A 24,135-nucleotide genomic window follows, 5' to 3' on the forward strand; every position below is an offset into this window, starting at 1 on the left:
ACACAGCATAAAATTTGACAATCAAAGTTTACATGTCCCAGTTGACCATGTGTGAAAATGCAAAGCAGGTATTAAAACTGCTATTATGTCCAATATTTAAAACCAGTTTGTAATAGGGGGAACATCTAAATCCTTAATTAAAAAACACAAATGAAGTGAAAGCTTTAAACTGGTACACACTGTTCACACCTATATTTCAAGTTTGGAAATGCATATTTGCAAGCAGCAATACAAAAGTATTCATGAAGAATGCATAATCTCTGAAAATTATGAAAACATACCCACTACCAATACATTTCCTAAATACAAAACTGACTACCATATTGTTACTTCTGTGTAGCAGGAGAAGTTCATTTTCAAAACAGATAAAATTCAGTCTTTAGGTGTGAATGGTATGAATGACAGTCTTTTTTTTTTTTTTTTTTTTTTAAATTTCTTAGTCGTTTGGGATCCTTAAGCATGCAAGCCTCAAAGAGGAGGGTCCACAAGGAACCAGGGTTGTCTTATGGCATCCAGTTAAGCCAGAGCTGGGAATGCCTCTGGGTCATCCACATCAGAAGCAGAAGCACTTGACTTGTCAGTCCTGATGCCACGGTTTGGACGTCCACCACGCCCACGGCCGCCTCGTCCTCCCCTGCCACCACGTCCTGGGCGGCCAAGGTCTCCAAAATTGATCTCCAGCTGAGATGTTATATCATTTGCTGGCTTCCGGAAATGGTGATCCATAACCGAGTCTTCAGCATGAGCCTCTTCACTCTTTGACTTATGAAGAACAAATCCCTTCTTCCACTGCCCATCAGCACCTTCATTTGGTTTTCGGATATTAAATTCTACTTTTGCCCGGTCCTTATTTTGAATAGCCTTCTATTCATCCAAAGTCATTTCTTTTGGGCCTTCCTCCTTTACTTCTTCAACTTCATTCTCCTTATTTTCAGTGTTCACAACTGGATGTTCTTCACCTTCAGGTGTTTCCTCAGTCACATTTGATTGCTCCAAGTCACTGCAATTATAAGATATTGGTTTCTGAATGTATTTGGGGGACTCTGTTAATTCATCTTTGACAGTTCCCCAGTTGTGAGATCCGCTACCTCCACGCTTGTCCTCATGCTTCAGGCCACTGTAATGTGAAAAAGAAGATCTATCACTTCCACTATGCCTATCAAATTCACGTTTGCCACGAGAATCAAAGCCATCTCCCCAGCCCATTCCTCGTCCACGACCTCCTCGACCTCTTCCAAGACCACCACGGCCTCGGATAGGCCGGTCAATAATCGGTCTATCAACTGAAAATTCTCCTCCTTCACCCTTTTCTTCAAGTGGCTTTTCAAATCGTTTTTCACGAGGTGGTCGCCTTTCTGGTCTCCTATCAATTATCTTCCCTTCACCCTGAAGTTGCTGATCAGGTCTTCTTCCAACGCGTCTTATTCCTTCTTTCTTAAGCGCCACGGGCGGCTGCGTCTCCTCCTTCTTGTCAACCACGCCGACGTTGGGGGGCAGCGGGTTCTTGCGGTCTTTCTGGGACTTCTACGCAGCTGTTTGCCCGCTGCGTTGGAGTTTGTCTGGGCTGCGGCCTAAGCTGCGCTCTTGGCTCCAGGGCCCCCAACGCCGCCCCCGCCGGCTTCTTTTTTCTTGTTCTCTGCTGCCTTCAACACCTCGAAGGGGTCCGATTCGTCGTCAAATAACTGGTCGAATCAGTTGGTGACCACGCAGCCGAAGCCTTCCTGTAAGTGCCCAGGCATGATGGTGGCTCGGCGGCGCGTTCCTCCACGGATTGCAGCGGGCCGCGCTGAGCCAAGAGCGCCTGCTTCAGCTCTTCCCACAAGATGGCCAGGCCGAGAGAGAGGGCCCGTCTTCTCTTCCGGCACCAGGCCAAAAAAAATTTTTTTTAATAAAAGCACCAAGAAGGCTAAAATGCCTATCACTTAATAGGTTTCTTAGAACTAAAAATAAATAAATAATAATAATTGTTATTTTAATCTAATTAAGCTAATAAGTTTTATTAATAATTCTATTATGTTCATTATGTTATTAATTTTTTCATTCTCTCCTCTTTTTCTTCCCATCAGCCCCTCAATTGGCTATTATTTCAGTGATACTTCAGCACCTTGAGAACAAATTAAAACTATTTCCCAACATTTTATGCCATGACAGGCTTCCTGTTTTGTTTTAACTTTGTCCATTTGTTTTTTTTCTGCATAGTCTGGATTACTTAAGTAATTAATAAAATACGTTTTTAAAAAGAGTTTTCCAAATTAAGGTTAACCTGGACACAGCAGGTCTTTACATAGGAACCATTATGTTCAGGGTTCCTTTTGAAGGCTCTCAGGCGATGCCTACTGATTGCCAGGCCCTGGGCTGGGCATTGAGAATGCAGATAAGTAAAACAAGGTTTCTGCTGGTAAGCATCCATCATCAAAGCTCCCTCCGCTGGTCAAAGGCAGATGCTTAGGATAAAACTTTCCATCTGGGTGCCGAAATGCTACTACCCTAGCAGGCAGTGGGGTATCTGCTCAATGGCCTATGGTTAATGCACATTTTTGCAGTTATCTCTGATAGGGTGACAAAAAACCCCATCTAACAGATTCCCCTGAGAGTTTCTGTAATTAGGAGAGGTTGCTGTCTGCCTGAGATGATTAAGTGAAGTTCTAGTAGGCAAGAGGAAGAGTTAAGTGACCTTGAGTTCTTTTTAATTCCAGTTGTAAAATCAACATCACCACTTTTCTGAGGGTTCAGTAGGAAACTAAGATTCCACAATGTCCATTAATTTTATAATCCCTCAACTCAAGCCTAATCATTTCTTTTCATCACTTTTGCTAAGATCAACTATGGCATTGGTTTTCTTTGGCTTAGTATCTCAGGCCCTCTGAGAAAAATTAACTTATTAAATATAGAATATGCAATGTTCACCCAATGTTTACACACACCACTTGCCTAATGTGCTAACAGAATGGGGACACAAAGAAGGAAAATCCTTCCTCTCACACGGCTCATCTTCTCCCCACCCACATGTGTTAGGCTAACTCTGGAACAAGCCCAAGAATGGTCTTTCACTCCCTAAGGAGGATGAACTGGCTCCTGAGGAACCCCAAGTGGTACCCCTGGAGAGCAGGTTATGGCCTCCTCTCCTGCTATAATGATAGGTGTATAGTAAAAAATTTAACCTTGCCCAAAAAGAGGTCTGCCCTTTGCCCTTGGATCCTGGGATATAATCTCTAAGCCCTTAGAATGTCATGTCTCATAGGAGTATCTTTGTTTGCCTTGGCCTTGGATCACATAGGATAGCCCAACAATGTGATTTTGAGTAAGTGCTGGCCACACCAGATAGCCACAGGGTGGAGGCTGGCCACATTAGGTATTAACACTACGCTTTAGGATTGAGGCTTTGATATCAGTGGTGCTAGTCAAATTCCAGAAGGGCTGAAGATCAGAGACTGAGACCAACCCTGTGAGCAATCAATCACACCTGCATGATGGAAGCCCCTGAAAACTCTGAATGTCGAGACTCATGTGAGCTTCCCTACTCCATGTGTATTATCACACGTGGATGCCAGAAGAATAATGCTATCCTGACTCCATGGGGAGAGGATGACTCAAGTTCCATGTTGGGTTCTTTTCCTGGACTCTGCCCTCCCTGTGCATCTTTTCCCTTGGCTGATTTTAATCTGTAACCTTCCCTGTAATAAACCATAAATGCAAGTATGGTTTCAGTCGGTTCTGTGAGTCCCTTTAGAAAGTTATCAAACATGAGGGTGGTTTGGGAACTCCCTCCAAACTCACAGTTAATTCCAGAAGTAAGAGTGGTCTTGTGTGGACTGTGTTCCCTCTAACTTTGCAGTTGGTTAATTTACACAGCAGGTCAGGGCATGGTCTGAGCTATCAACGGATTTGAATTAGGTAGACGTGACCTATATCCTATCCTTCCCAGCACTGAGTGTCCCCCTTTCCTCTCTGCTTCTCCTACCCTCTTGCTTAATTCTTTCCTATTTATTCTTCCACTTCCAACTTCACTGCCATCTTTCTCCTCCCCCCTTATCAAAACCTACTCTGGAAAAGACAAGGGGAATCTGTTTATATGAATGTGTATAAATTGATACCAGATTGCAGAATATAAATGGGCCAACTAGTCAGGTCAGGTGGTATAAACAATAGTTACCCTCATCCCCAAGACTTTCGTATTTTAATTGATAGGCAGCAAATAGCACCCAACTGCTTAGGTTTGAATCCTGCTTTGCCAGCTACTAGCTGTGTGATCTTGGGCAAGTTAGTTAACATCTCCTCCAAGACTCAGTTTCCCTATTTTAAATGGGGAACTAATAATAGTACCTACCTCCTAGGGTTATTGTTAGAATGAAGTAATTTAATATATTTAAATACTTAAAATAGTGCCTGACACATAATAAGCACATAATAAACAGAAGATATTGCCACCATTTTTAACCAAAATCTTATTTCAAGGCAGTTTCTCATTTTCTCATTCATGGAATTTCTGAATCAGAATCACTTCTGATTTAACCCATTAATCAACCTTGGCATCACTAAAAATGGAATAATAGAACATTGCATGTCTCTTTATATGATAAAATATATGATACAATAAGAAGTAGATGACTTCAAGTACTAAAAAATTCTTGCCAAATTTTTAAAAATTGAAACTGAATCTAAATCAAGCCTCTATATCTAAAATCTAACTCCCATTTACAGACAACACAGGGGTTAGAACAAATTCTACAACACCAAGGGGTGGACTCAGCCAAATCCAGCACGTGGGATATTCTTATAGCCTTGCTACTCAAAGTATGGCCCCCTGTCTCCCTAGCCCTCAGCAGCTTCAGCATCACCTGAAAGACGGTTAGAAATGTAGAATCTCAGACCTAACTCAGATCTGCTGAGTCAGCATCAACATTTAAACAAGATCCACAGGTGATTCACATGCATATTAAATTTGGAGAAGGTCTCTAACAAATCAATGTCTTAAAAAACTAGGGAGTCACACAGAATAAACAGATTTATGACAAAGACCATCCAACTGCAATGTAAAACCCTAGTTTGAATAGATTTAAACAAGCCAACCACAGAAAGGCATTTTTGACATAGAAAAATTTGAAAATGGATTGAGTATTAATTAATATTATAGAATTACTAATTTTGTTGGGTATGACATGCCATAGTCGTAGGTACAAACAAAAACAGTTGTTGGAGATGAATAGTTAAATATTTACTCATGAAATAACCTGCTGTCTGGATTGGTTTTAAAATATATAGGGGAAAAATTTTTAATGGGTACATAAATGAAATGAAAAATATTGATAATTGATGGAAGTGGGTGATGGATGCATGGAAGTTCATTACTCAACTTATTTTTGTGGCTACTTGAATTTTTCTATGATAATAAAAATTTTAATAAATAAACATTCTATTAAAAAATAATCACCTGGAATGTCTGCTTAAAAGTCAGATTTCTGGGCTCACCCACTCAAAATTACTGAATCCAAATGGCAAGTGTGAGCCCAGGCATGTGAGATTCTAAGATGCCAGGATTCTAAATAAGGGCAGAACCTGCAATGACACCACTCCCCCACCCCAGCAATTGCCTACCCTTTTTAGTAAAAGACCTTAGTGCAATCTATGAATCTCAGCTTCCCAAGGCCCACAAAACCATCATGAATCTATGTGAATTACAAATCAGGTCTCCCTCACTCTATTTGATAAATGTTGTTTTTGAAGTGGCAGAGGACAGAAAAAAAGAAAGAAGAAAGGAAAGAACATGGAAGGGAAAAGGAAAAAAAGAAAAACAGAAACAGCAATACCTCTTTCTTTACCCCTAGGCTTCGTACCCACCACCACCAATGATGGCCCTTAGTTGACTACATGTCTGCCTTCACCCTAACATTGACAGCACCTGGCCCCCAACCATCAGAAGCAGAAATCAACAGCAGAGGGAAGGCTGGGGAGAAGTTCTGTCAGGAAAGTTTAGGAGTTACTAAAATGGAAGAGGATGGCTTACTGCCTTTAAAAATAGACTCTAGAGGCATCTCTCACACCACCCAGATTCAAATGTCCAGGTAAATACCCTAAATGAAATTTCAGCCAGAATTCTAAATGAAATTCCATGCACATGATTTACAACTTTAATGTGATGCCTATTGCCTTTAATTAAATGAGATGTCCTTTTTGAAATCACAGTTACAGACACTTGCCATTTTCAAAATGCCCTCGGGTAACTCCCAACATTTGTGCCCTTCAAGTGAGCAGTTCATTTTCACTCTCACATACATAATAACTCACCTAGGCCATTGCTGGCTGTGCCCATCAGCAGACGAGATTTACAGAAGCTTCACCACAGTAAATACATCAGGTCAGGCCTGCAAGGCTCCAGGATGGTTTCAAGACAGAAACTGTGTAGATAAAGTGAGACCTAAAAGGATAAATATCCACCCAGTTGATATCCTAAAAGGGTAAAAGTTTAATGTTTGTATGTCTTTCCTGGTAAATTTTAACCTTTTTAGCATTACTTCTAAATGGATTACTTAAATCTTAAAACTATTTTTGGATTTAAACTTACTGTCTTGACCAACATGGCAGGACAAGTGATAACTCTAATCCATTTTTTTAAATGATTTTTTAAAATTATTTGACAGCAAGAGGAAAACAAAGGAAAAAGTGAAGCCAACTCCTCATTTTTCAGGAAAGTGAGCGGACAAGCATGGCAGGAGTTCATCAATCTGTGAGCACCAGTCATTGTCATCTGTTTCCATCAATTCACTTTCATTCATCACCTGAGCCAAGCCAAGAGGATAAGAAATGTCGATTAGACTTTGCTTTTCCCTCTAAGGCCTCCATGAATCTGAAGGTTCCATCTTACTCAACAACTTTAATTTATCTTCCCTTCTTTTTCTTCAGCTCTCTGTTGATATACAAGTATTGACTAACTAGACAGGCTGGGAGGAATGAGAGGACGCAGAGCCTTTCCTGCTAAACGTGTGGTTCATTTACTAGATGACAGCTGCTCACTAGCTTCTCGGGGTGAGCCCAAGTTGGCAGGATGACCGCAAATTTATTGTGAGGCTAAGGAATGCTATTAACATCTAGACTGATTTAGAGGGAGGGCAGGGATGGGTGCCTCTGTGAGATTTAGGTAATAGTTTCCCATTGCCTGGAAGGTCAAGACCCAACTCCCTAGCACATCTTACACAGCTGATCACAATCTGGCTCTTCCAGAGCCACCCTAACTCAGCGCCCACCATTCCCCCACAGAATCCACCCCAGGCTGCCCAAAGCTCTTTCCTCTGAGGCTCCATGTAAGTCTTTTTTCCACCTGGAATTCTCTCTAAATATCCCACACACCTGCCAAGACCCAGCTCCAATATCATTCCCCCCAGGGAAGGCTGCACTCACCTCTGGCTCCCTCCTCTTTGCCCTCATGGACTTTTCCATCTGCCTCCACTAAAGCTCATTGGCTTCTTACCATAATTATTTGTGTCTAAGTGTGTGATTATCAATGTACTAATCTGTTTTAATATGGAAATGGAAATGTTCTGTCTTCTCCTCTTTTGCTGCAGTTGAAGAATGAAAGGAAATATAGTCCCTTTGAAGGTTTGATTCCTGACCTTGGGAAGTTTTAGGAAAAAATTGGGGGGTAGGAGATGTCTTGCCAATAAGTTCTGTTATGGAAGAAGAGAATAGAGGAGAATTTGTATGGCAGAGGGAAGGGCAGGACTCAAGAGGACTAGGTGAAAGGGGAGCAACTGGGGCAAAGGAGATGGAAAGAGCTGGGGTCTCTGAGGCCTGAGAACCAATGGAAGTCATGTTGGAACTGAGTCATTGCCCAAGGACAGCTCAACTTTCATCTTCAAGGAGAGCCTCCCAGGTCCTGCACCCAAGGTCCATACCACCTGATCCCTCTTCTGCACCAGAGAGGATGTCCTTCTCCTCTCCCCTCCTTCTCCTCACCTCACCCTCAACTGCCCAGTACCCCCATACCAGCAGACATTACTTGGTTCTCATCCCATCGAACCTCCCCACACTCCAGAAAATCCATAAGGCCATAGGGGCAGGGGGTCTTGAACAGGTAGTAATGCGGAAAGCCCACACTTATCCTAGGAAGTGGGGAGAGTGCATTAACTGAGCAAACTAGAGACATATGTAAGTAGCACCATAGTTGGTGACAGCTCTGTACTTCCAGCCATCTCCCTAACTTGACTGTAAGCTCAAGGACCAGGTCCCATTCATCATTGTTGCCTAGGAACAATGTAATCTGGAATGTAATAAGTTCATAGTAAATGTTAGTTTTATGACTATCTAAAAGCAAATTACTTGTTCTTTCTGTAAAAATATGATCTTTTTGTAGTAGGAGAAAGTTTTCAAAAATTTTCTACTACCACTGTTTTTTTGTTTTTTGTTTTTTTTACTAAACATTTACCAATATTTATTGGGGCACCTACCGTATGCAAAGTACTATGACAGGTGGAGAGGAGGGGAGGGGTGCTACAAGAATGAATGAATAGAAAATGACATTTAATGTGAGGTGATTCAAAATATAAAAGTAATCATTTTTATAGAAGCCAACATTCATAGCCAAAATGTTAAAATGTTAACATAATCTAATTTCAATCCTAAATTAGTACACATCATCATTTTGTAATGGGCACTGAAAAGTGAAGTTTTTAACAGACATCCCCATAAGTTTCTCCCAGTAGTATCCTAGGCTGTTACTGTGGAAAAGACTTTGACACCACCAACTCCGGGCTCATAAACATCAAGGAAGAAGGCTCAACATCAGCATAATATATGTGAGTAAAATACTGTTACCTGTAATCTGCGTTGGAGTGCAGAATTCTTGATTAGCATTTAAGTACCAGGAGGAGAATTATGAAGCCTTCTGCTGGTTTTCTTCAAACACAGGATTTAACTTTGTGTCCTAGCAATTTAAAACAACTAACATGTCAAGCTGGGATATTAGAAGTGATCAAATAGATCAAATATATCAGTAAGTAATGAACCTATGGCTGAAATTTAAGAGCAGGGTTCAAAGGTGCATACAGTTGAAGGTCTTAAGTTTATCTCAGGCTGACTCAGGAGGATTCATCTCTTCCCTGCTTTCTTTTACCCTAATTTTTCTCCCTCTCTCTTTCTCTCTACCAGACCCCCTTTCATATCTACTATTCTAATTGCATGTATTCTCCTCACTTGCAAGACTCTAGCTGTGTACTAAACTCATGCTCCATAAAGAAAATGCATCCACACATCTCTACACAGGCAAAATTACCTTATTCCCTTCTTTCACTTTATCCCTTGATGTAGTACTGGAAGCTTTTTAGTATTTATATGCTTTCTCTGGCCAGTTTTCCCACATCAGTCTACACAGATGCAGAGGTTCCTCCCCTTGGTGGTCTCATCCAGGAATTGGAAAGGGCTTTGTGGAGTGACCATGACCACATTTCTTGTGTTATCTGTTCTTCTGGACAAGGTCTTCTTTTTTTTTTTTTTTTTTTTTAGAGTTTTTTAAAAAGTTTTATTTCATATTGGGGCATAGCTGATTAACAATGTATTAGTTTCAGCACACAGCAAAATGATTCAGTTACACATATACATACACTTATTCTTTTTCAAATTCTTTTCCCATTTAGGTTATTACAGAATATTGAGCAGAGTTCCCTGTGCTATATAATAGGTCCTTGTTGGTTATCTATTTTAAATATAGTAGTGTGTATATGTCAATCCCACACTCGCAATCTATCCCTCCACCCCACCCTTCCCCCCTGGTAACCATAAGTTTGTCAGAGATAATTTTTTTTTGGGCGGGGGAGGTATAGTTGTTTTACAATGTTGTGTTGTTTCTACTGTACAGCAAAGTGGAGTTCTCTGTGCTATACAGCAGGTTCTCATTAGTTATCTGTTTTATACACATTAGTGTATATATGTCAATCCCAATCTCCCAGTTCCTCCCGCCCCCTGCTTTCCCCCCTTGGTGTCCATACATTTGTTCTCTACCTCTGTGTCTCTATTTCTGTGGACAAGGGCTTTTTAAGGTGGTTGTAAATGGGCAGTGTACTTAGATGGTGCACACCTTTGGAGCAGGTTAAAGCTTAGCTTGCAGACACCAGAACTACCCGTCGATTGACACACAGAAATTCAGTTATTCAAATAAAAACATCAGTTGATCATCAGTTAATATCAAGTTCACAAAGCAGCTGGCTGAGTTTTAAACTCTTTCACTTTCCAACTAGGAACTTTGCAGAAGCAATCATTGCAATAATCAGTGAATCAGGTTGTTGAAAGGACTAAGTACCAGACAGGCTGCAGTTCAAAACATCTAAACTGAAAATTTTACCATTAGGGAACTAGAATAAAGCAGAATCACACTTCTCTCTATAATGGTTGAAATCCCACCCCAAAAACAATCAATCAGTGGTCATGACATGAAACAAAGTAAGCATAAGTCACTGCACAAGAGATTATGGAGTAGATTCTAGCACTTCTAAAATAACGAACACTTATAAAGGAGTTAAACTCAAATATGTTGCAGCATTGGAGTTTTAGTCTTAGACAAGCTCTTAGACAAACCCAGGGCCACCATGCAAACTCTGGTAGGGGCATTATCCACTTTCATCTGTAAAAACCATATACTGAATTGTGACCTATAAATCTCCTGTAACCAATGCTGGACAAAAAAGGCACTTATTTTATGCTGTATTTCTTTTCTCTAAAAGGGGAATTATAATTTCTGAGTCTACTGGAGTCTTACTAACATTAAGTTAATTATTAATTATTAAGTCTGGAGCACTTATTAACATTAAATGCACATCTCCTCCCCCTGGAGACTGGGATTCAGTAAGTTTGAAGTGAGGTTCAAGGAGCTTTATTTCTTTTTTTTTTAACTTTCCATTTTGAAATAATTTTAGACTTACCAGAAAGTTATGAAAATAACACACACAGATTTCCTAATATTAGCATCTTAGTACAATTATCAAAACCAAAAAATTAACATTTATAAGATGCTCTTAATCAATTGCAGTGGGTTGAGTTGTGGCCCCAAAAAGATATCTCTAAGTCTGAAGTCCCAGAACCTGCGAATGTGACCTTATTTGGAAAAATGGTTTTAACAGCTGTAATTAAGTAAGGAATCTCTAGATGAGATCATCTTGGATTAACCAGGTAGACTCTAAATTCAATGACAAGTGTTTTGTAAGAAACAAAAACACAGACAGAAGAGGAGAAACACAGGAGAGAAGCCCTGTACAGATGGAGGCAGAGGTTTGAGTTTTATTACCACAAGTCAAGGAACACCTGAATCCACCAGAAGCTGGAAGAAGCAAGGAAGGATCCTCTCATAGAGTCTTCAGGAAGGAACCAACCCTGCCAACACCCTGATTTAAGACTTCTGACCTCCAGAACTGTGAAGGAATAAATTTTTGTTGTTTTAAGACACCCGGTTGTAGTACCTTATTACAGCAACTCTTGGAAACAAATATATCCAGGTAATGATAATAAATGAAATAAATATTTTCTCTCATTTCTGAGTATAATCACCTCTGCTTACTCTCAGTAAAGGACTGATGAATTGCAAAACTATTTTTAACCTTGGCTTAACGTCCTACAACTTTACTCTCTTTCTTTCTGTCCTAACCTTATTATTTCTTAAATAGCCTTTTATAAATCTGAAATTTCTAAATTCCATGGAGGAGGGTTTCAAAGATAATTAATTGATCAAGGAGGATTCAGTATTCTTCATAAGTAAATTTATTGAGTACAAGCACCATATTTTGTGATTGTTAAGCTTTGACATGAAAAATGAAGCTTAATTGCTACTGCCAAGGAACTAGGAAAAGCTTTTTTATATAAACAGTAACACAGATGGATTTTCATATGTCAAATAATTTAAGAGATTTTAAATGTGCATGGCATTCTCAATATCTCCCTACTGAATATTAAAGCAACGTAATATTTTACACAATGATTTAACTTTTGCATTGCATAAACAATAGGTGAAGAGTAGATCTTAAGCTTGATATTTTGGAACTGTTTTGACATATAATCCACAAATGGGAAACTTGGAATATACTCACTAAATGATCCAAAATATGTTGATATTGGAATTTCTGGTGATTGGTATCCAATTTTGACATTTCAGTGTATGATTAGCAATGTGTTTCAATGTCATTTGATTCAGATTAACACTTCAAGCAAAGAAATGAAGTTACCTGATTCTCTTTAAGATATCTCTTGAATCTATCACTTTGCCCCCAACACTAAATAGTTAGATGGGTTTTGTTCAAGTAAAATCTTTTTAAATCTTCTATGAAACATAAGAATATGTATTTTATCCCTACCAAGAAAATAAGCACTAATCTTAGGTGCTTATTAATTATTTAATTCCATAGGCCTAGGAATTAAAATAAACCATTCTTCATCAAAGTAAACATTTTAGTGGAACTGAAAGGGGCTGTGAACCCCTTTCAAAAGCTAAGGAATAAGTACCATATTCCTTATATGAATGGAGTCCATTGGCATTTGCTTAATGCTGCCAAGTATGGAAAGATTCTGTTGAATGATTCTGGCAGGTCTGAACACTTAATCTGCCTTCAACCTTTCCTCCCACTGTGAAAAATCTTCCAATATGATTGGCTCTTAATGATTTTCCTTACATTCTGAAGGGGTAAATAGAAATTTTCACTTTAATTGCTCTTTATCTCTCATAACATGAGAAATCTAACCAGCAACTCTGTCAATGCCAAGTAGACTTGCTTTCATTATGAAGTGTAACTGATTTCCCCACACTTCTCTTGACATAGCTCAACAGATTGAATGTGTGGTAGTTAATATAGTCCTATCTGTTTCAAGATCTGCATCACAAGTACTAACAAACATAACATAACCAATAAACAAGTTTGTTTTTAAAAATAAAATGTAAATTTCCCTTCTCAATAAATATAGTCTGTAGCTGCTTAGAAAATATGAGAAATTGAATCTGAAAAACAATCCAGATATGTTTCTAAATATTAAAGAAAGGATATACTTCCATACTCATGAATAGGAAGACTCAACTTGTCAAAATGTCAATTCTTCCCAACTTGATCTATAGATTCAATACAATTCCAATCAAAATCCCAGCAAGTTATTTTGTGGATATTGACAAGCTGATTCTAAAGTTTATATAAAAAGGCAAAAACCCAGAATAGTCAACACAATATTGAAGAAGAACAAAGATGGAAGATTGGCACTACCTGACTTCACAACTTACTATAAAGTTATAGTAATCATGACAGTGTGGAACTGGTGAAATAATAGAGGAATAGATCAATGGAATGGAACAGAGAGCTCAGATGTAGATCTCCATAAATATAATCAACAAAGGAGCAGAGGCAATACAATGGAGCAAAGGTAATCTTTTCAACAAATGGTGCTGGAACAACTGGACATCCACATTCAAAATAATTAACCTAGACACAGATCTCACACCCTTCACAAAAATTAACTCAAAATGAATCACAAACCTAAATGTAAAATGCAAAACTATAAAACTCCTAGAAGAGAACATAGGAAAAAACCTAGATGATCTTGGGTATAGTGATAACTTTTAGATACAACACCAAGGCAGGATCCATGAAATAAATAATTGATAAGATGGATTTCATTAAAAGTAAAAACTTCTGCACTGAGAATGATAATGTCAAGAGAACAAGAAGATAAGCCACAGACTGAGAGAATACAATTGCAAAATACATATCTGATAAAGGACTGTTATCCAAAATATACAAGGAACTCTTAAAACTCAACAATAAGAAAACAAAAAACCCAATTAAAAACTAGGCCAAAAAAAAAAAAAAAATGGTTCTGAAGAACCTAGGGACAGGACAGGAATAAAGGTGCAGACATAAAGAATGGAGTTGAGGACACAGGGAGGGGGAAGGGTAAGCTGGGACAAAGTGAGAGAGTGGCATTGACATATATACACTACCAAATGTAAAATAGATAGCTAGTGGGAAGTAGCCGCATAGCACAGGGAGATCAGCTCGGTGCTTTGTGACCACGTAAAGGGGTGGGATAAGGAGGATGAGAGGGAGATGCAAGAGGGAGGGGATATGGGGATATATGTATACATATAGCTGATTCACTTTGTTATACAGCAGAAACTAACACAACATTGCAAAGCAATTATACTCCAATAAAGATGTTAAAAAAAAAAAAACTAAGTCAAAGGCTTTAACAGACACCTCACCAAAGACAATATACAGATGGCAAATAAGCATATAAAAATATGCTCCACATCATATGTCATCAGGGAAATGCAAATTAAAGCAATACTACTACATACTTATTAGAGTGGTCAAAATCCAGAACACTGACAACACCAAATGCTGACAAGCATGTGGAGCAACAGGAACTCTCTCGTTGCTGGTGGGAATACAAAATGCTACAGCCACTTTGGAAGACTGTTTGGTGATTTCTTACAAAATTAAACATACTATTACCATATGATCCAACAATCATGCTCCTTGGTATTTACCTAAATGAGTTGAAAACTTATGTCCACACAAAAACCTGCACATGGATGTTTATAGCAGATTTATTCATAATTGCCAAAACTTGGAAGTAACCAAGATGTTCCTCAGTAGGTGAATGGATAAACAAACTGTGGTACATCCAGATAATGGAATGTTATTCAGTGCTAAAAAGAAATGAACTATCAAGTCATGAAAAACATGGGGGAACCTTAAGTGCATATTTCTAAGTGAAAGAAACCAATCTGAAAAGCTACATACTGTATGATTACAACTATACGACATTCCGGGAAAAGTAAAACTACGGACACAGTATAAAGATCAGTGGTTGCCAGGAGTTGGCAGTGGGGGTGGAAATGGGGACAGAGAGGAGGGTAGCAGGGGATGAACAGGCAGAACACAGAGAATTTTTAGGACATACTCTGAAAATACTCTGTATGCTAATGATGGATATATGTCATTATACATTTGTCCAAACCCATAAACTGTACAACATCAAGAGTGAACCCTAATGTAAATTATGAACTTTGGGTGATTATGCTGTGTCAGTGTAGGTTCACCAACTGCAACAAATGTACCACTCTGGTGGGGGATGTTCAAAACTGGGGAGGCCATGCATGTGTGGCATCAGAGGATATATGCGAAATCTCTGTACCGTCTCTTCAATTTTGCTGTGAACCTGAAACTGCTCTAAAAAAAAAAAGCCTTAATTTTTAAAAAAAAGAAAGAAAGGTTATCCTGAGTTCATATTTCTAAATCTTCCCATCAAATCACTTCTCATCCAGTAGCTCCTCCATCCAACCAATTTCTCAGACCCAAAATCTATTGTCTTCCATGGTCCATCATCTCCTCCAATGTCCAAATGCCCAATTCCTCAACAAGACTTAGAGACACTTCCTCCGAAGTGTTTCCAATTCCTCCATTTTTCTCCACCTTCACCTGTCTCCTCCAAAACACCATCATCCCTTGTCTGATTTACAACAATAACCTCTGAACTGTTCACTTTCACTTGACCCTAATTCATTCTCCACACATCAGTCAACACAATCTTTAAAAAATGTAAAACTGTTCAACAGGTTCTCATTGCAGTTAAGATAAAACCACAATGAGATATCATCTCACACCTTTGAGAATGGCTATTATCAAAAAGACAACAAATAATAAGTGTTGGTGAGGATGTGGAGAAAAGAGAACCCTTGTACACTGTTGGTGGGAATGTAAATTGATGTACCAATTCCACTGTGGAAAACAGTATGGAGGTTCTTCAAAAAATTAAAAATAAGAGTACCATATGATCCAGCAATTCCAGTTCTGGGTATATATCCAAAGGAAATGAAATTAGTATTTCAAAGCAATTTCTGCACTCCCATGTTCATTGCAGTGTTATTCACAATAGCCAAGACATGGAAGCAACCTAAGTGTCCACCAACAGATGAATGGATAAAGAAAATGTGGTATATATATATATACAATGGAATATTACTCTACCATAAAAAAGAATGAAATCCTGCCACTCGTGACAACATGAATGGACCCTGAGGGCACTATGCTAAGTGAAATAAGGTAGACAGAGAGAGACAAAAACTTTATGATCTCACTTACACGTGGAGGATGAAAAAGCCATACTTATAGAAACAGAGAGTAGTATAGTGGTTACCAGGTTCTGGGAGGTGCGGGAAATGGGGAGATGTTGGTCAAAGTATACAAACTTCCAGATATAAGACGAATAAGTCCTAGGGCTCTAATGTGTAGCATGGTGACTATAATTAACATTACTGTATTATATGCTTAAAAGTTGCTGGGAGAGTAGATCTTTAATGTTCTCACCAGAAAAGAAGGTAATTATGTGAGGTGATGTGTAACTAACCTTATTGTGGTAATCATTTCACAATATATATGTGTATCGAATCATCGCATTGTACACCTTAAACTTACACAATGTTATACGTCAATTTTATCTCAACAAAGCTGGGGGAAAACTATGTAAAAAAAAAACCACTAAAGTCCTTCACTTTGATACAAAGCTCTGCATCACCTGGTCCTGCTCACCTCTCCAGACTTACCTCTACCGTGTATCACCTGCTCTCTATGCTGCAGGTCACGTGGCCACCTCGGGGCCTTTGCACTCTCCCGCCCTTATCCCTCTTCTTTACCTGCTTCATCTACTCATCATTTAGGTCTCAGCTTATTCTATTCTTTGATAGAAGCCCTCTCTGCCCCTAACCTAAATCTCTCTTTCCCTTATCATTTCTAATTGCACTATTTAAATATCCTTCCTAGCATATATGTCTTATATGTATACTGGATATAATATAATGTATATTTGTATAATTTATATGTATAGACTTATTTGTACAAATAGTGTTTAGTATTTACCCCCCCCCCCACTAGACTCTACGTTTTATAGGAGGCAAGAGTATCTGTATTGCTCACCATTTTCTCCCCACAACTAGCACACTGCCTGGCCTAGAAGGTGCTTAGTGTATATATTTGCTCAGTATGTACCTTAATAAACAAAAGGCAAGAACCTCCACCTTCATGTCAATAAGAAATATTGCCACTACTTTCTTTTCATGATCATTCAAAAGTATGAAGTTGTGTATCCTAACAGTTACTCTGTTATCCCTACTATCTTCTGAACCTAACCTCTGGAAGCTTTTATACACACTGTAAATTCCATATACTGTACATGAACAGAGAGGGCTATGAAAGGAAAGAAGGCATGAATTGGTCTGGGTCTGTACTATGACAAACATCTGACTACAACAGGAGAGAAGGAATCTGCAATCTTTTAACTTCTATTTTAATTAATTATCTAGATTCTGGATAATCTGTGTTAAAATAAAAAAAAATATTAGTATTATTTTTGTTATTGTTATTATATTTGTATGTGATTTTATAGTTAAGCAAGTGTCAAATCAAAATATTAAACAAGTAATTTCACAAACCAAACAACTACATCTATAATTGCAAACTTCTATACATGCTAGGAATAAGATTTGGAAGTGCCATAGGAAACAGTAACCCTTACACATTCACTTCTCCTTTCATTCAATATTCATTTATTAAATATTTGCCACATGCCAGGGAACAAACCCAATGCTAAAGATACAAGAATAAATAAGATGAGTAGCTCAGCCTTCTCCATGGAATCCGCACAACAATGCTACAGAGTGGTCAGGACAGATACTATCATTCCCACTTTACACATGAGGACAGAGAGGTTTAGGAAATTCAAGTCACTTCCTGAAAAATCACATGTAAGAGGCCCGGCATTAGTGTCTGGTTGGTCTAAAATCAAGAGTCGCTATCCATTACTCAGTGCGTCTTGTTGTGCGAGGTGTGTGAATTTCATTCTGCAGTTATTAAGATATTTGTCTCTGTGAAGGTACCCCTTCAATGAACTAAGCAATTCACAAGAGGCAAATTCTAATCTTGGTAGTCTTAGGGGGTGAAAAAAAAGGTAGATTTTCCTCTCTGTGATAAGGGCATAGCAAAGAGAACTGTCCCTAAGGAACAGATGAAAAAAAAGTTGTACACATGTAACATAATACAAACATAAAGCACCGTAAGCTGTCTTCACTCTCCACCTTGCTAGCCCAGAAATGACAAAGCATAAGATAGGAAATTGTAGGCGTTTTGTATGCAACCAACTAAGCCCCCCTGGAAGCTGCAAGTGGTTTTCACCAAAGCTGCTTTTCTGTAGTTGTTTCAGCTGATGCTAATGAAACTCCTTTCTGGCTAATAGGCCATCTGCTGCATTCTGTCTCCCAGAGAGGAAGCACATACATTCTCCCCGAATTTAGTCTCCGCTAGCTCCAGGGCGACAATGGCTCTTCTGTAGCTGACAGTTTAAGTGCAGCCTCTGGCTCCCACATTTTTCTGCTTGTCTCTGAGAGAAGCAGAGAGAGATGGTAAATGAGTTGGCGAGAGGTCACTGCTTCATCTAGGAAGATCACCCAAGGGGCATGAGGAGCTCCTCAGTGGAGTCAGCCCCACGAGTTGGGGGCCAACCTGTTCCTTGAGGCACAGTGGGGTGGAGGCAGTGAGCTGCCGTTCTCAGAAGAGGGATGGGCTGGAGGTGGTAATTTACAGAGGTGGTATGGGGAGCATTAAAAAGTCAGAAACTTTGGCTTCGGTAAAGAGCTTGAGCATATCTGATATCATACTTTTAACCAAACTGAGCTCCATCAAGATCTGTTATACTAAAAAAGACAATGGTTACATCAATAGATGTCATAGGAGAGGGAGGGAGGGGGAGGGAGAGGGAGAGGGAGAGGGAGAGAGGGAGAGGGAGAGGGAGAGGGAGAGGATGGACGAGAGAAGCCTCATAGTTACAAATATTTAGGAAACACTGGGGTTAACAGAACTTCGTAAAGCCTTTGATTTGTTTTCATGCACTATAATGCTTTGAGAGAAATGATAATATTCAACATTTTCCTTAATCTATTTAACCATTTTTTGCAGAACTTCTATAGAAGTTGGCATGTTGTTGGCTGCAAGTGGCAATACCCAGCCAACACTGTCTTAATACAATACAGACATTTAAATACCTCACATATCACACAGTGCAGAGGAAGACTTTCCTTATTTGGTCCAGGGCTTAGGCAGGTCACAGTGCTGGGTGTGAAGCTCTGTGATTCTGCTGACCTTTCCCTCTTGGTGGCAGAAAACTAGAACAGCATCAAGCATAAGTCTCACACAGCAACATTCCAAGAGCAGAAAAAAAAAATCTCTCTCCACTGGCCTCTCTCTCCTTTCACCTGGGAAGAAAACCTTTCCCAGAGACCACCCGTTACATGTCACTAGCCAGAACTAGGTCATACAGCCACCCCTAACTGCAAGGGGAAGCTGAGAATCTGGGTAATACCAGCCTCTGCAGTGGGAAGTGGGCAAGGAAAGGGGGGTTACAAGTAACTGCTGGGCACATAACCCATAGCCACAGTCCCTCTTGGGGTTACTGTTCTAAGTGTTGATAGAGGTATGTTTCACTATTGTGGTAGCTTGGGAGAAAGACAAGCTCGTTTCTTTTGGCCCTTTTACAGGTTGAATTGTGTCCCCACCCCACAAAACTGATACACTAATGTATGTCCTAGCACACAGCACCTCAGAAAGTGACTATATTTAGAAATAGGGTCATTGCAGGTATAATTAGTTAAGATGAGGTCATAGCGGAGTAGGGTGAGCCCCTAATCCAATTTGACTGGTGTCCTTATAAAAAGAAGAAATTTGGACACACACATGCACACGGGGAGAACGTCATGTGAAGACGAAGGCAGATGGGACTGATGCAGCAGAAGCCAAGGAATGCCCAAGACTGCCAACGAACCACCAGAAGCCAGATGAGCAGCATGGACCAGATTCTTCCTCAAAGCCCTCAGAAGGAAGCCAGCCCTGCCAACACCCTGATCTTGGGCTTCTGGCATCCAGAACTGTGAGGCAATACATCTCTGTTATTCAAGCCACCTAGCCTGTGGCACCTTCTTACGGACACCCTGGCAAACTAATACAGACCCCACCCATCCAAACACAGGCACCACTCCTCTAGGTGAGCAGGGCACCTCCTGCATCTCAGGGCTCAGTAGCAACCAGGAATGTTAGAGAGCTGTTGCCAACAAGTGATAAGTGAGAGGAGGACCAAGCCCTACCTCCAGCTCACATGGGCATCTCTCCTGCTACATGGCCAAGGCCAACAGCGACACATGGTTACTGCAGAAGGGAAGTCTCCATCTGATACTGCAGAAACAGCAACTCCCACAGCTGAGCCATGCAGGGAACGCCTGGTGTTCACCCAGGTGGAGACCGGATCCCAGAGCACTGACTCAGGCTCCACTCACAGAAGTGCCCAATGGAAGCTAGGAGACTTGAATCAACTCAGATCCACACATCACTCCATTCCCAGACCCTTCATCCTCTCCTCTCTCCCCTCACATCCTCTCCTTTCACTCCCTCCTCCCAGCTTGGCAAGGAGTTTTTGTCTAACTCACCATGTTGTCTCCACACAGAGCTGGCTTGATGTGTGTGGGCCCTGTGCAGCCACACAGGGCCTGGTGCTTATAAGGGCTCCACGCTTGGCTTAATGCTCTGCTGTTGTCATCAAGAAACCTGTTTTTTTAACAAAGAACCTCACAATGTCATTTTGCACTGGGCCCTGCAAAGCATTTTCCTGGTCAGAACTTGTCTTTAAATTTTGCATTTAATTAGATTGTATGCCAAAAGCCGAGAATTGACTCTTTTCTCAAAGCAGACCAGTAGACCATTCCTTCCCTAAGGAAATAAACTCAGAATACCTAGCTGACTGGATGGGAGAAGGGCCCAGGGGTAGAAACAAACAATGTGCTGACTGCCACAGCCCACTCCTGGACCATTCAGTGGGGTCAGCCCCATCAGGGCACTGTCATTCAAACTGGTGGGTTGCAACCTTTAGTGGGTCATGAAATCACATTAGTCAGTCAGGACTAGCATGTTTTAATGAGACAGAATGGAATGGAACAGAATAAAAGGGAATGGAATAGAATGGGACAAAACAGAATAGAATAGTTTAGAGTATATCAAAAGTAGAAAGATAAGGAGAGTTTCATGAAACTTTTATTTCAATTATATATGTGTATATACCAGGTAGGAAGGTAAAATACGTGCTTTCTGTGACTTATACTCAAAAACATTTGAAAGCCATTGCTTCAGACCCTAGATTCTAGGGCAAGGGTCAGTGAACTATGGCCCGAAGACCAAATCCAGCCTGTTTTCATAAACGCATCTTTACTGGAGAACAGCCACACCCATTTATTTATGTACTATCTATGGCTGCTTCCACCCCACCAGGACAGAGTCAAGTAGTTGCAACAGAAACCACGCAACCCACAAAGCTGAAAATATTACCTGGCCCTCTACAGAACAAGTTTCCTGAACCCCGCTCTAGCATTGTGGACTGCAAGTTGGAGGAGACAGCTGGTTATTTAAAAGAAAATGGAGGTGCAATCACGAGGCCAAGAATACGTGAATGGAGGAAGCAAAAACAGGTTACTTTAGGTACTGCTAGAAGAAGAAAGCCAAAAGCAAATACACAGAGTCAGAGCATATTGTCAAAGATACCCTGGGGGCAACATGCAAGCTTCAAAGTAGCCCAGAGCTTGGCAGGGCAGCCTGTGGGTCAAAGAGTATCCAGACTGAAAGGTCACCCATTCTTGCCCCCGTCCTTCTCAGGTTTCTCCAGTGGTGCCAGTGTTCAGTCTCTTCCAGCTGTGTTCATTTGCACCCTTTGCTCCCTCTACCATTGCACCTTAGACCCAGGCCTCAGGGTTCCCCCATGATTTGGAGGAGCACCCTAGGTCTGGACCAGGTCCTACATGGCTATCAGTCAGCAGAAGCATCTTCCTCTGCTGCCTGGGACATGCCAGAGACAGCAGTGCCATCTTCTGCACTTGAACCAGCACCACAGGGGCCCCAGTTCCCATTTCTACCCTTCAGGGTACTCTCAGACCATTTATCCCCAGGGTCTGCACAGGGAGTCCCCCAGATGATTCAGAGAGCTCCAACAATCCGGTTGTCTTAGGGAAGCTCCAGTTCCAAGAGAGTGATCTGGCCAGCAGGGTATTTCTTCCTTGGGATAACCCAAGATTGGTCTGTGAAAAAGTGCTGACATGGAGATCGGGCGGTGACTCTCACTCATGTTGGACACATGAGTGGGTCAGATCAGTCCTGAGCCATACGTGTAGTCCCCTGCTACGGTTCTTGCCTGTCTGTATTCTGCCCAGGGTGCCACCTCCAGTGTATAGCACCCAAGGATGGCAGTGGTGGCAGCAGGGGTTTTCTATAATGTGAGACCCCCACTGCCGGCCAGCAGGGTGGCCCATCCCACTTCCCCACCCCCAGCCTCACAGGCTCCACACCACCTGCTGGGCAGCACCTCCTGTGTGGCTGTGTCCATCTCCAAGGGCTTTCCAGACAATTACTCTACAAGGCTATAGGGCCCTTCCAATCCATGTCCTCACTTGACCCCAGTGACATAGTGACTTGGCGCTAAGCTGTGCCAGATAAGGAATGAACATTCCTTGCTCACATGGGCCCCTCTGCTCACTTCGGCCCCAGGAGCCTCCCTTATCCCCTCCACTGATGGTGGCTTTCACATAGACAGATTGCGATGAGCCATGGCAGTGTGAGCAGTAACAGCATTGCTACCATGCTGTGGGGAAGGTTTACATTATCACCTCATTACCTATATCTTGAGCCATCCTACTACTTGGGTCTTTCAAAAAATCCTGTGCTAAAACCAAATTTGTGGTTCCTCCTAGATCACCTCTCAAAAGATTCAAAAATGCTGAATCCATTCTAAGGAGGAGCCTGCCTGGCACATGCTGGATGCTGAAGCAAAGTTATGTCACACTGTACTTTTTTTTTTTTTTTTAACATCTTTATTGGAGTATAATTGCTTTACAATGGTGTGTTAGTCTCTGCTTTATAAAAAGGGAATCAGTTATACATATACATATGTTCCCATATCTCTTACCTCTTGCATCTCACTCCCTCCCACCCTCCCTATCCCACTCCTCTAGGTGGTCACAAAGCACCGAGCTGATCTCCCTGTGCTATGTGGCTGCTTCCTACTAGCTATCTATTTTATGTTTGGTAGTGTATATATGTCCATGCCACTCTCTCACTTTGTCACAGCTTACCCTTCTCCCTCCCCATATCCTCAAGTCCATTCTCTAGGAGGTGTCACACTGTATTTTTACATCAACTCATGTTTTTTCATTATACAAAAATAACCTCTCCCATTTTATTCTGTCAAACGTCTCTTTATTAGGTTATGGTTAATGGTTTAAGAAGTAATTTGCAGTGAAACATGTCAGCGCATTTTATAGTTATCAAAGAGAAGCACAAAGACACCATTTTCGGGGTGTCGATACCAGTATCCTGGGGCCTGCCTTCCTTGAGGAACTGATAGGTACAAGAAAGTAATTAAGTATCGCTTTTTCCTTTTGGTATTGTCACCAAGTTCTCAACTTCCCAGGTGTCAGATCTGAGCTCTGGCCTTTAGATAAGAGGAGCGGTTATAAAGGAAGGTGACTCCACTTAGCACTTAATAATGAAGCTCTCCTTGTCCTTTTGTACCTCTCAGAAGTAAAACTCTGACTTCCCAGCTTCAGAGGAGTGGCCAAATTGAGCTCGTGTTTATTAATTAGCTCATTATATTTGTTAGGCAGGAAATAAGCTTGTTAAGGAAAAGATTTAGTCCTTTTATAACCCGGAATTAACCTTTCCTGAAGTCAATTTTTATGGAGATCAGGCAAACAGTATTTCCATCAGAACACCAGAATTATGAAGGTGTTTTATAAATCCAGTTGTGAAGGGAATTCGAAGATCAGGAGTACAAACCTGGCACAGTATTCATCTCAACTTCTAAGCTGCTTATGGCATTTGCACTGAATCTGAGATGCTTCATGACCAAGCTCAGAGATCATGTGCATAGCTGTACAAACCACAGCAGAATTAGAATACTGACTACAGTACACACCATGTTGCTGCTGTATTTTGTTTGCTGGAGCCCCTAGAAGAGCTCATAACACAACACTCAGAAATTCTCACACCTTTGCTTCTGCATACAAGGTTCCCCAGAGACCACCTGCACACAGAC

The 24,135-nt window shown here is 40.7% G+C and overlaps 1 pseudogene; it reads right to left on the bottom strand.

Moving 5' to 3' along the window:
• Positions 1–290: 290 nt before the first annotated feature.
• On the bottom strand, positions 291–1,824 carry LOC133093580 (SERPINE1 mRNA-binding protein 1-like; annotated as a pseudogene).
• Between the last annotated feature and the right edge of the window lie 22,311 nt (positions 1,825–24,135).

Source organism: Eubalaena glacialis, chromosome 6 (assembly GCF_028564815.1).
Source record: "Eubalaena glacialis isolate mEubGla1 chromosome 6, mEubGla1.1.hap2.+ XY, whole genome shotgun sequence".
In the NCBI taxonomy this organism is placed as follows: Eukaryota; Metazoa; Chordata; class Mammalia; order Artiodactyla; family Balaenidae; genus Eubalaena; species Eubalaena glacialis.